Below are 5,221 nucleotides of genomic sequence, written 5' to 3'. Positions count from 1 at the left end.
GCAGACACAGCGCGCCTGGAGCGGGGCAGCCCAACACACACATACACACACACCACACGACCGTCGCGAGGTCACACACGACAGCACACACACATACCCCACACCGCGCACACACACAGATCTGCGACACGCAAGATAGGCCGGCGATCGTGTCGACGCCTACATCACACAAACACACTGCCGACGCGAGAATCGACGTCAGCTATATACTGTCTTTCAAGGTATGCCAACAGTTATTTCTTGTGTCTCGAAAGAGAGAGATGAGAGCGGGAGACGAGAGAGAGATGAGAGAGAGAAGAGAGAGAGAGGGGGAGATAGAGAGAGAGAAAGGAGAGAGAGAGAGAGAAGAGAGTAGAGAGAGGAAGAGAGAGAGAGGACGAGAGAGGCAGAGCGAGAAAGAGCTCAAAAAAGTAAGATACCGCCCGTTAAACAGATGTAAATATATTAATAATACGTGAATGAATGTTATATAAGTTGGTCGCCGAAAAATTCACGAGGAAACCAGAGCAACCGGGGTATAATGAGGTATTGCTGAGTAATTGCAGGAGTAGGGGCACTCAAAGGCACTGTCTGGGATTATTAGCGCCTTGGTGATATGATAATCGGCAAACCACGGCTAGCGAGCGCGGCTTTGGAACGCTAAATATAGTGTTGCGATGTGCACGATTAAATGGCATTGCCCAGAATTGGCCATTTTTTGAATGAGCACTTATACTTACAGACGTGATGATGTAAGCTAAAACGCGCAGCTGGTTGTTTGAAATTAACAGTTATTTTACGAAATTGAGATGGCGCAAAAAGTCGAACTTAACGATTAAGCATAGTAGTTGTAGATCATCGCCGTTAAATCTCGTTCACGCATATCATCGATCACGCAGCGTTCTAACAAACAGGTATTTATCTCTGAAATGAACGAGTAGAAATATAAACGAATCTACTGTCAAATTAAGCGAGTAGTTCCTATGACTAGCTTCAAGCTTCCCATTTACGTAGTGAAAGCATTTCCTGAGATTGCTTCCTATAGTTAGCCCCGGTTCGAATTCGAGCCCTCCCCTTCTGGTGATGGGCCGAGCACACTCTAGCATAGGTAATAGACCAAACCATCATGGTAAATGTCCAGTCTTTTTACCCTCGCGTATAGACAATAAGGGTCAAATCCGAGCCAGGTTATGCAGTGAACCCTGATTACGGGGTGCGGCGCACGTTCGATGGTGCGGACCTGCCGACGCCGGTTGGCCCGAATCGAACATGTTTGATAAAATCCGGGCGATTATTTGAATCGCGCGACTACAATTCGCCAGTGTGTTCGGGTCGGCGAAATGAGTCACCCAGAATGTACAGATTCAGTCAGCCAATCAAACGGTGGCAATTTCAATCACGTGACTTCAATAATATGTTTTATAGACTAGTGTCTCATAGTGGCGTCCGAGTGTTTAGTGGTTCAGCGCGGAGAAAATCGCCGATAATCGCGATGCAAAAATGCGCTCCTAGTGTGTGTCCAAGCTTAGATCATGCCCGTGTCCATGGGGGGTTTGCCACACGGGAATTTATTACGATGCTCCACTAAACCACTGCGCATCACCTTGCTTACAGAGCAGAGCGATCAGAATAGCCGATTGAAACAACACCGAATAGCACCAGTAGACACTGATAACGGAGATTTGTGCCGATTTTTTACTCTTCCGTCTCTTTCCTCTTCTATAATTACCTGCTCTCTAACGCGGCTACGACGCACGTTTGCCGGTGAACAAGCTCAGCGACAACATTGGCGATACGGTGGAGAAAGAGCGCGAGAGAGAGAGAGAGAATGAAGAGAGAGAGAGGAGTAATGAGAAGAGAAAGAGAGAGAGAAAGGAGACAAGAGAGAGGGAGAGAAGAGAGAGAGGGGGAGCGAAGGAGACGAGAGAAGAAGAGAGACGAGACGAGAAAAGAGAGCGAGAGAGAGAGAGACGAGAGAGAGAGAGAGAGTAGAGAGAGAGAGATAGAGGAGAGAGAGAGAGAGAGAGAGAGAGCAGAGAGAGAGAAGAGGCTCATATGGCATTTATTGCCACTTTACACTGACGCTGTTTCACACAGACACGAACCACAAAAAAAACTGACAACGCCTAAATTTTCAGGTAGAAACAAGTTTTCCGCGAAAAACGGCGGCAGGAAGTCTTCAATGAAATGTGAAAGGCACCTCGTGTGTCGCAATCCTCTCTCTCCTCTCTCTCGCTTTCTCTCGTCTTCTCTCTCTCTCCCTCTCTCTCTCTCTCTCTCTCCTTCTCTGCTTTCTCAGCTCTTCTCTCTCTCTTGTCTCGTCTCCTCGTCTGCTCTCTTCTTCTTCGCTTCTCGCTCTTTCCTTCATCTCTCTCTCGTAGGCAGGCAGCAGTCAGCTACCGAGAGACCTCTCCGTTCTCTTACGACGGCGGCGTCTCCCCGCGCATCGCTGTTATATAGTAGGTAGGTAGGTAGGTAGGTAGGTAGGTAGGTAGGTAAGTATGTAGGTAGGTAGGTAGGTAGATAGGTAGATATCTAGGTAAGTAGGTAGGTAGGTAGGTAAGTAGGTAGATAGGTAGGCAGACAGGCAGGCAGGTAGCTAGGTAGGTAGATAGGAACGCAGGTGCACAACTATACACGCTCGCTACGAACAGGTAAGCTATTCAATAATGAATCGTAATTAAATACGTGGGAAGAATGATTTTGCGAAGGACTATTTCGAACACGACCAACTATATTACGATGTGAATAGTGGTTTGTTTAATCTCAGCTGACGTGTCTGTGATGTGACGTGATTGTCGTGTAGTACAGGCGGCGAATTCATATCCGGTATCTCTAGTCTATTCCAATATTTTTTGTAAAACTAAAACGTCGGTATTCAATATGCGATTTCAACACGTAAATTCTACATGATCATAATGTTGAATTGGATTTCGTAAAGATCACATCGACTATAATATAGAGAAAAATGCCGTGCGCCAAATTTTTGGCCAACGCAAATATCGCACATGAATCGGATTTATGCTGAAATCATGACTAACTCCGTGTATGTTTATAACCTTATTCAACATGCACAGAATCGGGTATATCGAGCCAGCGCATGCGCACATAACATCATTTACTCAACACATGAGAATACGTTTGATATTTTAACCGTTTAAACCGGGTCAATGTGACCGTCACTAAATTAGTTTAAATCAATTTACAAATCAATGACAGCTAAATTGAGATTTGAGGATATAAACTGATTTTTCTCGAGAAATAGGGTCCATAAGTCAGTTATGTGGCAAAAAGTTACTCAAAAACCATTAATTCATGTCTAAAAATACTATTTCAAAGTGCTGGGAAATCGCACCTGGCTCGAGCCATTAAATTTTCAAAAATTTCGGGGGGGAGGACGCCCAGACCCCCTTAGGTGCATCGTGCTTAGCGGCGCGCGTTAGCGCGGGCCGCTTTGCCGCCATAGCCTATGTGTCTATAATATGACAGTCCACAGCTGTAGAACTAAGACCCCCTCCCCACACACACGTTTTAGCTAGCTAAGTCCCTGTATATTATAGTAAAGCTATCTAAAAGATGGGTGTCAGATGTTTGGACAGGGACGCAATTTCAGTGCTCGCCATAGGCGCTATTCTTCGCAGGTACGCCCCTGGGGCCCAACGGAATCACACTTAGCCGGGAAATGTCGTGACTCAATATGATTCGGGCGAAACACCCCCCTCCCCTTCGAAACTATTACCACTTACAACCTCCTGAGTGTGAGTGGTTGCGAGACACTTCGCATTTCATAGCAGGTACCGTGTCAAAGTGCCAGCGCAGAGCTCCGATAAAAACACGTAAATCAATTTCGAAGAATGCTCGACATGACCGATCGGACTCAGTAAAATCATCCGTGTCAGCGGATCGCGCCGCTGGCACATTTCCGGCACGCCGGATCCTGATTGCATCACACAAATCGTGCACGCAATTCGCTCGTGGCTCGATCACAGATACATCCGCGTTAATTCACTATATTGTTTGTTACCTCCGCCAGGGGCATGGCGGGGGTTATGTTTTCACCGGCGAGTTTTTGAGTGTTGGTTTGTGTGTTACCATGCACGTTAATTCAGTTCACTTCCGCTAGGTGCGCTGGCTGTAGACTTACAAACACGCAACCACAGGCTAAGGGGCAACCACAGTCCTCCCCCACCTACACGCTCGCACTAATCCGGATCCAATTAATTATTTAATTAATTAATGAATTAATTAATTGCCGACACACGAGGTGCTCAATTATCATGAAGACTCCTCGCGCGTTTTTCGGCGAAGGATAAAACTGATTTACTACCTGAAATTTGGCGTTTCAGTTTGTTTTTGTCTGTGGAAAATCGTCAGGTAAAGTGGCGCAATAATGCGCATATGAGTCTCTTCCTCTCTTCTCTTCTCTCTCTACTCGTCTCCATCGTGCTCTCTCTCATCTCATTCTCTTCTCTCTCTCCTCTCTCTCTCTCTCGCTCTCTCTTCTCTCTCTCTATCTCTCCTCTCTCTCCCTCTCCCGCCCTCTCTCTCTCAGTCTCCCTCTCTACTCTGTCTCTCTCTCGTTCTCTCTTTCTCTCCTAATCTGCTCTCTCTTCGTCCATTTCTCATCTCTCTCCTCTCTCGCGTCTTTCTCACCTACGCAATGGTTGTCGCTGACAGCTGTCACGGCCAGTGCTGTAAGCCCGTAGAAGGAGGGCAGCGTTATAGAAAGAGGAGAGACTGTGAAGGAGTTAAAAATCGTCAAACATCTCTAGAGTGCATATAGTGCTTTCGGTGGTTCAATCGCTTATTTATGATCGCTCGCTGTTAAGAAGGTGATAGGCGCAGTGTTAGTGAGCAATGATATAAATTCCGTGTGGCAACCCCGCCTCCCATGGACACGGGCATGATCTATAGCTTGGAAGACACTAGGGCGATTTTCAGCGCGATTCATCGGCAGATTTTTCTCCGCCTGCCAGACCTAAAACGACTCGCGGCCACTATAGAGACACTAAGTCTATGAAAACAACTATATTGATAGGTCACGCTGATTGAAAATTGCACCGTTTGAGATGTGAGCCTGATGATTGTACATTCGGGGTGAATCTCATTCGCCGACTCCGAAACACTAGCGATTGTAGTCGGCGCGGACTCAAAATAGATCGCCCGATTTTATCAAACATGTTGATTCAGGGCGTAAGCAGGGGGCTTCACGTGCATAACTGGCCTCGGATTTGACCCTTAT

The 5,221-nt window shown here is 46.6% G+C and overlaps 1 long non-coding RNA gene across 1 annotated transcript in view; it reads right to left on the bottom strand.

Annotated features, from left to right (window-relative positions):
* Window positions 1-5,221, bottom strand: part of LOC106815054 — a 24,094-nt gene that overhangs the window by 5,397 nt on the left and 13,476 nt on the right. Inside the window, exon 2 of the long non-coding RNA XR_001394690.1 lies at window positions 4,664-4,671. This is a non-coding gene — a long non-coding RNA (uncharacterized LOC106815054). The remainder of the gene's footprint in view (window positions 1-4,663; window positions 4,672-5,221) is intronic.

Source organism: Priapulus caudatus, unplaced genomic scaffold (assembly GCF_000485595.1).
Source record: "Priapulus caudatus unplaced genomic scaffold, Priapulus_caudatus-5.0.1 Scaffold1031, whole genome shotgun sequence".
Lineage (NCBI taxonomy): Eukaryota > Metazoa > Priapulida > Priapulimorpha > Priapulimorphida > Priapulidae > Priapulus > Priapulus caudatus.
Note: the sequence above shows the minus strand (reverse complement) of the source record. Positions and strands in the feature narration are given on the sequence as shown.